The 12,451-nt window shown below is 49.6% G+C and overlaps 1 protein-coding gene across 6 annotated transcripts in view; it reads right to left on the bottom strand.

Annotated features, from left to right (window-relative positions):
* Nucleotides 1-12,451, bottom strand: part of frmpd4 (FERM and PDZ domain containing 4) — a 924,678-nt gene that overhangs the window by 75,459 nt on the left and 836,768 nt on the right. The gene's annotated exons all lie outside the window — the stretch shown is intronic.

The following is a 12,451-nucleotide window of genomic DNA, read 5'->3' as shown; positions in this document are numbered from 1 at the left end:
ATTCAAGGACTTCTATCAACAAAGAAATGTTCTAGATCCTGTTTTGTCTTACAGGTTGTATTTTAAACTCTAATGTTCTTCTGTTGTTTCATTTTGCTTTTCCTACCTTCTACTTACACCTCCAGTGGGCCAATGGGTGACTCCTCCCAAGGCTTCTGTACCAATTTGATAACACCGCTGATTTCACCCCTTCAGCATTGCCACTCGACTGGTGGTCTAGAGACCGACGGTAATTCTCTGGGGACCCAGGTTCGAATCCCGGCACGGCAGATGGTAGAAATTGAATCAAATAAATATTTGGAATAAAAAGTCCAATGATGACCATAAAACCCATTGTCAATTGTTGTTAAAAAAGCAGCAGGTTTATTAATGTCCTTTAGGGAAGGAAACCTGCCACCCTTATCTGGTCTGGCCTACATGTGATTCTACATGTGCTCAGCCACAATTTGTAACCTCATGGCACAGCATGTTCTCCACTCTACCATTAACACCAAACCAGGGGTATCAACACTGGTTCAATCAAGAATGCAGGAGAGGATGCCAAGAGCAGCACCAGGCACACTGAAAAATGGCGTGTCAACCTGGTGAAGCTATAACACAGGACTACTTGTGTGCCAAACAGCATAAGCAGCAAGGGTGTAACTGCACTAAGCGATCCCACAACTAAAGGATCAGGTCTAAGTTCCAGTCGTGAATGGCTGTGGACAATTAAACAACTCACCGGAGGTTGAGGCTACACAAATATCCCCACCCTCAATGATGGAAGAATCAAGGGCATCTGTGCAAAACGCAAGACTGAAGCATTTGCAATAATCTTCAGCCAAAAGTGCCAAGAGGGTGATCCATCTCGGTCTCCTCCAGAGGTCCCCAGCATCACAGATGTCAGTCATCAGCCAATTCAATTCACCTCACATAATATCAAGAAATAGCTGAAGGCACTGGATATTGCAAAGGCTGTGGGCTCCAACAATATCCAGGCATTAGTACTGAAGACTTGTGCTCCAGAACTTGCCACACCCCTAGCGAAGCTGTTCCAGTACAGCTACAACACTGGCATCTACCCGGCAATGTGGAAAATTGCCCATGTGTGACCTGTAACCAGGACAAATCCAACCCGGCCAGTTAATGCATATCAGCCTACTCTCAATCATCAGTAAAGTGATGGGAGGGATCATCAACAGTACTATCAAGCTGAACTTACTTAGCAACAACCTGCTCATGGACGCTCAGTTTGGGTTCCGCCAGGGTCACTCAGCTCCTGACCTCATTACAGCCTTAGTTCACAAATGGACCCTCGTAAAACTGGAGGCAATGGAAATCAGATGAACAGCTCTCCACTGGTTGGAGTCAGACCTGGCACAAAGGAGGATAGTTGTGGTGGTTGGAAATCAGTCATCTCATTCCCGGGACATCACTGCAGGAGGTCCTCGGGGTAGTGTCCTAGGTCCAACCATCTTAAGCTGCTTAATCAATGGCCTTCCTTCCAACATAAGATCAGATGTATGGATGTTCATTGATGATTGCACAATGTTCAGCATCGTTTGCAATTCCTCAAACACTGTAGTGCAAATGCAGCAAGACGTGGCCGATATCCAGGCTTGGACTAACAATTGGCAAATAACATTTGTGACACACAAATGCCAGGCAATGGCCATCTCCAAAAACAGAGAATCAAACAATCCCTCCATGACATTCAATGGAATTACCATCACTGAATCCCCCACTATCAACATCCTGGGGATTAGCATTGACCACAAACTGAACTGGACTAGCCATGTAAGTGCTGTGGCTACAAGAGCAGGTGAGAGGCGAGGAATCCTGCAGCATGTAACTCACCTCCTGACTCCCCAAAGCCTGTCCATCTCCTGCAAGGCTCAAGTCAGGAGTGTGATGGAAGCTCCAATAATACTCAAGAAGCTCCACACCCGCCAGGACAAAGCAGCCCGCTTGATTGGCAGCCCTTCCACAAGCATTAACTCCCTCCACCACCAATGCACAGTAGCAGCCGTGTGTGCCATCTACAAGGTGCACTGCAGGAACTCACTAAGGCTCCTTCGGCAGCACACTCCAAACCAACGACCACTACCATCTAGACGGACAAAGGAAGTAGATACATGGGAACACCACCAACTGGAAGTTCCCCCTCCAAGTCCTTCACTGTCCTTACTTGGAAATATATCGCCGTTCCTTCACTGTCTCTGGGTCAAAATCCTGGAACTATTAACATAGTAGGTGTATCTACACCACATGGACTGCAGCGGTTCAAGAAGGCAGTCCACCACCACCTTCTCAAGGGCATTTTGGGATGGGTAATAAATGGTGGCCTAGCCAGTGAAGCCCACATTCCATTAAAAAAAACACTTGCCCCACGTCCTGTTTTAGGGAAGCACCTGACCTTTGCTCAGCAACACCTTATGCCAACGTGGCTAAGCTTAGTAGATCAGTGTACGTTGACCATATTTTTCACCAACCTTGCATCGAGTGGCAATATTGCAATTCTGCCCAACTGTACTGCCCAATACCACAAATTCACTTGGCTTGCACAATTATTTTTTATTCTTCCAAGGGATTTGGGTTTCACACTGGCAAGACCAGTATTTGTTGAACCTCCCTAGTTGCCCTCGAGAAGGTGGCGGTGAGCTGTATAAAATTCACACAATACCAGTTCTCTAGGTAATATGAAGATGTAATTAAAAATCCATTACAGAATTGAGTATTGTAACGGTTAATATATCTGTAAGTAGTTTTATCATTAATGTTTTCATAACTGCCCCCTAACTGTTAATAATTTCTTGTTGACCGTTTTCCTAAATTTATTAAATCCTTCTCTTGTCAATTTTCTAATTTAAGCTAAGAAATCTTTTCCCATTAAGATGTTTCAGAAGCATTTTCCTGTTACTGAATAAGGTCGACATCCTCAAATGTGGACAATGTTTATTGGCTGCAGTGACGTCCAGTCTACATTGCATAGGATCCATAGAAACCTTACAGTGCAGAAGGAGGCTGTTCGGCCCATCATGTCTGCACCGACCATCCGAAAGAGCACCCTCCCTAGGTCCATCTCCACCGCTCCCCCACCCCCCCACCATTGTTTTTCCCGTAACCCCACACATTGATCATGACCAATCCACCTAACTTGCACATCTTTGAACTGTGGGAGGAAATTGGAGCACGGAATGAATCCACGCAGACACGGGGAGAACGTACAAAATCCACACAGACGTCACCCAAGGTTGGAATCAAGCCCAGATCCCTGGCACTTGAGGCAGCAGTGCTAACCACTGTGATGCCCTGAAATATATATATTTATTTTCAAGAGCACCCTACCTAGGCCCACTTCTTCCCCCCCCCCCCCGCCCTATCCCTGCAACCCCATAACCCTACCTCACCTACATATCTTTGGACATCAAGTGGCAATTTTATCAAAGCCAGTCCACCTAAGCTGCACATCTTTTGAATGTGAAAGGAAACTAGAGCACCCAGAGGAAACCCATCCAATTTTAGTCATAACACCAGTGAACACCAACACTGACTGGAAATCACTGCAATTTGTCAAGAACAAGCACTCGATGATCTCATGTAAAATAATCAAAGTATCTGCACACCTCAGACACAATTTCTTGTATATAAAGGAACCTTGTAAATATAATGTTTACATTATTTCAGTTTCAATGATTTTATTTTACAAATGACTTCAACTAATCTGTTTCATGACATTCTGAGGTGCACATGACCCAAAATAAAATAATGGAACTCGCATCTGATCTGACTCTCTGATGAGCTTCTGACCTCATAACCTTTCCACCACGTTTAAAGCTGTAACATTGCCCATCTCTGCGCCTGTCTTAGGAAATCTATTGTTGTAGTCCTTAACCATGCCTTTGTTGCTTCCAGATTACTCCGTGCTCTCATGTGCCACCCTCCATAGATTTATGCTCTTCCAGCGTCCTACAGCTGATATCCAAATACAAACAAATTGGCTGTCAGGCAGAAGGCAGGGAGTTGGGATAAAAGGTTCTTTTTTGGAATGGCAACCGGTGACGAGTGGTGTCCCGCAGGGTTCAGTGTTGGGGCCACAGCTGTTCTCTTTATATATTAACGATCTCGATGACAGGACTGGGGGCATTCCGGCTAAGTTTGCCGATGATACAAAGATAGGTGGAGGGGCAGGTAGTATCGAGGAGGTGGGGAGGCTGCAGAAAGATTTAGACAGTTTAGGAGAGTGGTCCAAGAAATGGCTGATGAAATTCAACGTGGGCAAGTGCGAGGTCTTGCACTTTGGAAAAAAGAATAGAGGCATGGACTATTTTCTAAACGGTGACAAAATTCATAATGCTGAAGTGCAAAGGGACTTGGGAGTCCTAGTCCAGGATTCTCCAAAGGTAAACTTGCAGGTTGAGTCCGTAATTAAGAAAGCAAATGCAATATTGTCATTTATCTCAAGAGGCTTGGAATATAAAAGCAGGGATGTACTTCTGAAGCTTTATAAAGCACTAGTTAGGCCCCATTTAGAATACTGTGAGCAATTTTGAGCCCCACACCTCAGGAAGGACATACTGGCACTGGAGCGGGTCCAGCGGAGATTCACACGGATGACCCCAGGAATGGTAGGCCTAACATACGATGAACGTCTGAGGATCCTGGGATTATATTCATTGGAGTTTAGGAGGTTGAGGAGAGATCTAATAGAAACTTACAAGATAATGAATGGCTTAGATAGGGTGGACGTAGGGAAGTTGTTTCCATTAGCAGGGGAGACTAGGACTCGGGGGCACAGCCTTAGAATAAAAGGGAGTCACTTTAGAACAGCGATGAGGAGAAATTTCTTCAGCCAGAGAGTGGTGGGTCTGTGGAATTCATTGCCACAGAGGGCGATGGAGGCCGGGACGTTGAGTGTCTTTAAGACAGAAGTTGATAAATTCTTGATTTCTCGAGGAATTAAGGGCTATGGAGAGTGAGCGGGTAAATGGAGTTTAAAACAGCCATGTTTGAATGGTGGAGTGGACTCGATGGGCCGAATGGCCTTACTTCCGCTCCTATGTCTTATGATCTTATGGTCTTAAACCCTGTCCTGCTCACCCACTAATGGATGTACAATGGGCGAGATTCTCCACTCCTGCGGCGGTTGGGAGAATCGACTGGGCCGCCAAAATTTCCCGGGACGCCGGTCCGACGCCCTCCCGCGATTCTCCCAAGCGGCGGGAACGGCCCGGTCGAGATCCGCAGGCCGGAGAATCGCCGGAGACACCCAAAATGGCGATTCTCCGGCACCCCCGCTATTCTCAGGCCCGGATGGGCCGAGCGGCTAGGCCAAAACGGCGGGTTCGCCCCAGCGCCGTCCACACCTGGGGCGAGATTCTCCGACCCCCCGTCGGGTCGGAGAATCGCCAGGGGCTGGCGTGAATCCCGCCCCCGCCAGTTGCCGAAGTCTCCGGCAGCGGATATTCGGCGGGGGCGGGCCCCCCCCCCCGCGCGATTCTCCGGCCCGGATGGGCCGAAGTCCCGCCGCTAAAATGCCTGTCCCGCTGGCGTAAATTAAACCACCTACCTTACCGGCGGGACAAGGCGGCGCGGGCGGGCTCCGGGGTCCTGGGGGGGGCGCGGGGCGATCTGGCCCCGGGGGGTGCCCCCACGGTGGCCTGGCCCGCGATCGCGGCCCACCGATCCGCGGGCAGGCCTGTGCCGTGGGGGCACTCTTTCCCTTCTGCCTCCGCCACGGCCTCCAACATGGCGGAGGCAGAAGAGACTCCCTCCACTGCGCATGCGCGGGAATGCCGTCAGCGGCCGCTGACGCTCCCGTGCATGCGCCGCCCGGAGATGTCATTTCCGCGCCAGCTGGCGGGGCACCAAAGGCCTTTTCCGCCAGCTGGCGGGGTGGAAATTCGTCTGCCGCCGACCTAGCCCCTTAAGGTTGGGGCTCGGCCCCCAAAAATGCGGACCATTCTGCACCTTTGGGGCCGTGCGATGCCCATCCGATTTGCGCCGTTTTGGGCGCCAGTCGGCGGACATCGCGCCGTTTCCGGAGAATTTCGCCCCTTGTCTCTGCCGTTGAGAACAGCGCGCGAAAGCTGGGGGGCCGGCCTGTGGGGGGGCGAGGGGCGATCCTGCACCGGCGGGTATCTCAAATGTGGTGTGGCCCGCGATCGGTGCCCACCGATCGTCGGGCCGTCCTCTCTGAAGGAGGACCTCCTTCCTTCCGCGCCCCCCCCGAGATCCGTCCGCCATCTTCTTGCGGGGCAGACATAGAGAGGACGGCAACCACGCATGCGCGGGTTGGCACCGGCCAACCCGCGCAAGCGCGGATGACGCCAGTTGTGCGGCGCCGGCCGCGTCATTTATGCGCCGCTGCCTTTACGCGGGCGACAAGGCCTGACACGTGTAGATGACGCAGCCCCGATCCTGGCCCATTGTCAGGGCCTGACTCGCGCGGCCACTTTGGCGTGGGAGTGGAGAATCCCGCCCATTATGTCTCAAACTGATAACACTTTTAACTTTAATTCTCATCTTTGTATTGAAATCCTTCCCCGGCTTTGCTGCTCCCTCTCTCTTTAACCTCCTGTGGCCCAACCCCCATCCCAAATGTTCCAAGATCCCTGCGCTCCTTCGATTCTGGCTGCCTTGCACAGCCAGATTTTATTTCTTCCACCAATGGCCACCATGCTGCCAGCTGCCAAGGATTTAAGCTGTGAAATTCCTTTTCTAAACCTGTCCATCTCTCTGCCTCGCTCTTCTCCCTTCCGCCCTTCCTTAAAATGTACTTCTTTGACGAAGCTTTCCGTCATGTGCCCTTGGGCGAGATTCTCCGGCTCCTATCCGGGTCGGAGAATCGCCGGGGGCTGGCGTGAATCCTGCCCCCGCCGGTTGCCGAATTCTCCGGCACCGGATATTCGGCGGGGGCGGGAATCGCACCGCGCCGGTTGGCGGGCCCCCCCCCCCACCCCGCGATTCACCGGCACTCTTTTCCTTCCGCCTTCGCCACGGTCTCCACCATGGCGGAGGCAGAAGAGACTCCCTCCATTGCGCATGCGCGGGAATGCCGTCAGCGGCCGCTAACGCTCCCACGCATGCGCTGTCCGGAGATGTCATTTCCGCGCCAGCTGGCGGGGCACCAAAGGCTTTTCCGCCAGATGGCGGGGCTGAAATTCATCCGGCGCTGGCCTAGCCCCTTAAGGTTGGGGCTCGGCCCCCAAAGATGCCCCGGGCCCCCCCCAGGACCCCGGAGCCCGCCCACGCCGCCTGGTCCCGCCGGTAAATACCAGCTTTGATTTACGCCGGTGGGTCAGGCAATTTCTGGGCGGGACTTCGGCCCTTCGGGGCCGGAGAATTGAGCGGGGGGTCCCGCCAACCGGCGCGGCCCGATTCCCGCCCCCGCCCAATCTCCGGTACCGGAGACTTCGGCGGGGGCGGGGGCGGGATTCACGGCGGCCAACGGCCATTCTCCGACCCGGCGGGGGGGTCGGAGAATGATGCCCTAGGTGTGTAAAAAGAATATATAAATCACATCCAAAAATACCATTACCAGTAGGTTTTTTAAATATAATTTAGATGTTTTCTCCTTGTGTTTAATTGGAAAAAAAATGGTGGGGTACCTTCTCTTGTATTCATGCAAAATCAAATTTCCAAATCATGATTCCTTATTACACACACTGTGGGATACTAATGTTGAAATACATACGGTGCAATCGACCGGCCGCATCGAGCCCGAACGGGATCGAATCTCGGGCAGTAGGTGCCAGGAGTAGCCTCCGGCAGGTTTCCTGGCAGTCAGTTCTCCTCGCAAGATCTACCCAGATCTTGTGAGGCGTCATTATCACAATCCCTCACACAATAGATAAGCTGCAGCGCTGGGCTGAGAGGTGGAAAATGGAGTTTAATGCAGAAAAGTGTGAGGTGATTCATTTCGGAAGGAATAACAGGAAGACAGAGCACTGGGCTAATGGTAAGATTCTTGGCAGTGTGGATGTGCAGAGAGATCTCGGTGTCCATACACATAGATCCCTGAAAGTTGCCACCCAGGTTGCGAGTGTTGTTAAGAAGGCGTACGGTGTGTTAGCTTTTATTGGTAGAGGGATTGAGATTCAGAGCCATGAGTTCATGTTGCAGCTGTACAAAACTCTGGTGCGGCCGCATTTGGAGTATTGCGTGCAATTCTGGTCGCCGCAAGGATCTGGAAGCATTGGAAAGGGTGCAGAGGACATTTACCAGAATGTTGCCTGGTATGGAGGGAAGATCGTATGAGAAAAGGCTGAGGGACTTGAGGCTGTTTTCGTTAGAGAGAAGAAGGTTAAGAGGTGACTTAATTGAGGCGTACAAAATGATGAAAGGATTGGATAGGGTGGACAGTGAGAGCCTTTTTCCTCAGATGGTGATGTCTAGCACGAGGGTACATAGCTTTAAATTGAGGGGAGATAGATATAGGACAGATGTCAGAGGTAGGTTCTTTACTCAGAGAGTAGTAAGGGTGTGGAATGCCCTGCCTGCAACAGTAGTGGACTCGCCAACACTAAGGGCATTCAAATGGTCATTGGATAGGCATATGGACGATAAGGGAATAGTGTAGATGGGCTTTAGAGTGGTTTCACAGGTCGGCGCAACATCGAGGGCCGAAGGGCCTGTAATGTTCTATGTTCTATTCAATGGGCGTGGCCAAGCCTTGCACGCCTAAGTCGGTTTTAAATCCAATTAGGGGTGCTCAGCCGGGATCTAGCGGGCTCTCGGCATCTAATGGCCACCCCAGAGAGTTCCCAACTGGGCGCTGTTCAGTACTGGTCCACATAAACGTGAACCAGGTGGGAAAGCACCCGGGAGGATCCCCCAGGCCATCGAAGGCCCCTATGTGGTCAGGGACAGGACCCTCCTCCTAGAACGTGGGTACCTTGGCACTGTCGGGCTGGCACCTTGGCACTGCCACCCTGGCACCTCCAAGGTGCCCAGGTGGCACTGCTAAGCTGGCAGCAGCACTGCTAGGGGGCCGGTGCCAGGGTGCCCGGGTGCCAGAGTGCCACTGCCAAGTGTCAGGACCTCGGGAAGGATGTTGGAGAGAGGTATGAAGGGTGGGGGTGGTGCAGGTGATCATGAAGAGGCCTCTGGAAGGGTGGGGGTCCTGGGAGGGTGACCCGAAAGGGAGTGTGGGAAGGCCTGAAATAGGGGGGCCCTCGGCGATCCCATAGTGGGGTGACATTAGTTGGGAGAGGTGTAGGGTTATTCCCATGTGTGTTGGGGGTGACATTGCCCTTGGTTTGGGGGCTTGGAAGTCCTGCATGCCCACTTAGAGATCGGGGTACCCTTTCAAAATGGTGGCCTGATCTCTGAGGAGCCGGTCTGGCCAGCGAATTTAGCTCCCCAGTGATGAGAATTATTCTAAATATGGGCTTGACCAGGAAGAAACTCCCCAGGGCTCAAACAAGTGACTAAGTGTGGTTAGATAGCGGTGGGAAACTCGCGGACAGGGCCAGGGAAAAACTCCCAACAAAACCCACTCCAAATGACCCGTAGGAACACTTTCCGCGCTCTTAAGGTGCTCATGCAAAATTCCTCCTTCCATCGTCGTAGGAAAAACATTAACCCATTTAACTTAGATATGTTTAATAGAGAGAGAGGAATTTCAAACCAACTAGTTAAACAGTTGAATGGGTCGAATGGTAGCACAGTGGTTAGCACTGCTGCCTACTGCGCCGACGACCCGGGTTCTATCCCAGCCCCGGGTCACTGCCCGTGTGGAGTTTGCCCATCTCCCTGTGCCTGCGTGGGTCTCACCCCCACAACCCAAAGATGTGTCGGGTAGGAAGATTGGCCACACTAAATTGTCCTGTAATTGGAAAAACATTTTTTTTAATCAAAAAAGTTAAACAGTCGTACCCTAATACTCCCATGGCATCATTTCATGACCTTTATTCTATGAACATTTGAAAGCTGATTAACTGTGGCCAATAAATTTAATAAACAGACTAACCCTGAGGCCCATTAAGCTCTGTGTGCAGATTAATATCTGAGATCTTTAAACTTTGTACATTCATTAACTCTAGGGCCCATGAGATTTAGAACACAAATTATGTGTTCTGTAAGCCTCAGGAAGGAGAATAATCGATAGCTTACAACTAATCTGAGTGCACCGTTGGATCATATTTAACTGTGACCAGCTACAGTGACTATAGTATGCTTTCAGGCATTTGTGCGAATGATGTGACAATCATTTTATTCCACAGCCTGCAAAAAAGCAATTGGTTTTCTTATTGCAAGAATGAAATACTGGCCCAGATGATCTGCTTGGTGTTGCGTCTGCATGCCTCGACACTTTTCGCACACGCTTCTATAACTTGACCCGATTCTGGTACCGGCAGAGACAGTGGTAGATCAATCTTTCCATGAACATTGGTTGTTTTCAGAAATTAAGAAGACTTGTTTGAATAATGCAATGCTCTATCTATCATTAGTAGTGCTAGTGGTTGACTAGAAAGAGCAAGACTGGTAAGGAAAGCAGACTGACAAGGCACATAGGCCAGGAACAGAAACTTCCACATGATGCCCTGGCTGGACTCGATACTGGCTGTCTGCAACTCAAGTCAAAACATAATGGGCTATATGGGCTTTGTGATTACCCACTCACGTTTGCACAAAAGAACATGAATATGTAACGAACACCCAGACACAGGTGATCAACTTTGCATCAGGATAAAGGACAGACAAAAGAATCAGACCACATAATGGGCTGTTAGATGGTCAGACGAGGGAGTTTCAGAGAACAATGGGTCTTGGTTAAATCACCATGGATAAACAAGAGTATCCTGTTTTTCCCATTAACAAGTTGGGATCTGGATAGGATGGGTGTATACCTATGACTCAACCCTAGCTTCCCAATATAAAGAAAGGAACATCGAACTGATCTTCAGCGATAACCTGGGAGTTGCCCAGGCACAACCATCGCAAGAAGAAGGGACCCTGGGTTTCGAAGCCCAGAGAAGATATCCACATTGATGGTCGTAGCCTGGCCAGCCTCCTTCACTAAGTGTGGGTAAAACTTGAAGCTCAACTGTGAGCCTGAGTCATATATTGTTGAGTGAGAGAATTGTGAATAAAATTGCATTAAACCGTTGACCTGTTTTATCCTTTGTTCATCTCGCAAATAAGGGCACCTGGGTAAAACTTGATTAATACACTGGCCACCGTATCTGAGATTTTACAGATATAGCAAGACACAAAGAAATACAATTCAATCCACCACTGTTATGAAATGTAACTAAGAAATAGTAACATAGTTTGCACTGAGTGCTGAATGTGGGTGCATTCGAGTGCTATAGTGAGAGTTTGGTGACTGAGGGATAAAAAGGGTTCATTTTTTATCTAAAATCTAGTCTTTCTTTTATTTAGTTAATTAATTTAAAAGTTGCTGTTTTGGTTTAGAAGACGGTGAATTTTCAATCAGCTTTAAACAAAGGTCCTACTTGTAGCTACTTGCAGCTGGAGCTTGTTAATTAGTTAATTGGTTTAGGCCAGTTTTCAGAGGCTAGATTCATAGTATAAAGGTGAGCCAGCTACAGTGCAGACTTTGTTTGCACTGAGTGCTGAATTTGGGTGCTTTTGAGTGCTATAGTGAGGGTTTGGTGACGGAGGGATAATAAGGGTTCATTTTTATCTAAAGTCTAGTCTTTCCTTTATTTAGTTAATTAACTTAAAAATTGCTGTTTTGGTTTAGAAGACGGTGAATTTTCAATCAGCTTTAAACAAAGGTTCTACTTGTAGCTACTTGCAGCTGGAGCTTGTTAATTAGTTAATTGGTTTAGGCCAGTTTTCAGAGGCTAGATTCATAGTATAAAGGTAAGCCAGCTACAGTGCAGACTTTGTTTGCACTGAGTGATGAATTTGGGTGCATTTGAGTGCTATAGTGAGAGTTTGGTGACTGAGGGAGTGCTGAATTTGGGTGCATTTGAGTGCTATAGTGAGAGTTTGGTGACTGAGGGAGTGCTGAATTTGGTGCATTTGAGTGCTATAGTGAGGGTTTGGTGACTGAGGGAGTTAGGTGAGGAGGGAGTAAGGTGCTCCTTTAATTTCATTTCCTACATTTCCTCAAAGAGCGTGAAGGGAGCTTGGAGTTCACAGAGAGTGCAGCTGACTGGGAGCAGAGTCGGAGGGCGGAGTTCCAGTTGGTCCACAGGGCAGCTATCTTCTGTAGGGTAAGAGGAGATGGAGGCTAGGGCAGTTGCACGCTCCTCTTGTAGAATGTGGATGGTGAGGGATACCACTGGTGTCCCCGCTGACTATACCTGCGGGAAGTGCACCCAACTCCAGCTCCTCAGAGACTGTGTTAGGGAACTGGAGCTGGATGAACTTCGGATCATCCGGGAGGCATAGGGGGTAATAGACAAGAGTTACAGGGAGGTAACCACACCCAAAGTACAGGACAAGAGTAGCTGGGTTACAGTCAGGGGAAAGAAAACGAATGGGCAGATATTGC

Source organism: Scyliorhinus torazame, chromosome 8, assembly GCF_047496885.1.
Source record: "Scyliorhinus torazame isolate Kashiwa2021f chromosome 8, sScyTor2.1, whole genome shotgun sequence".
NCBI lineage: Eukaryota > Metazoa > Chordata > Chondrichthyes > Carcharhiniformes > Scyliorhinidae > Scyliorhinus > Scyliorhinus torazame.
The sequence above is the reverse complement of the archived record's forward strand: the minus strand, read 5'-3'. Positions and strand labels throughout refer to the sequence as shown.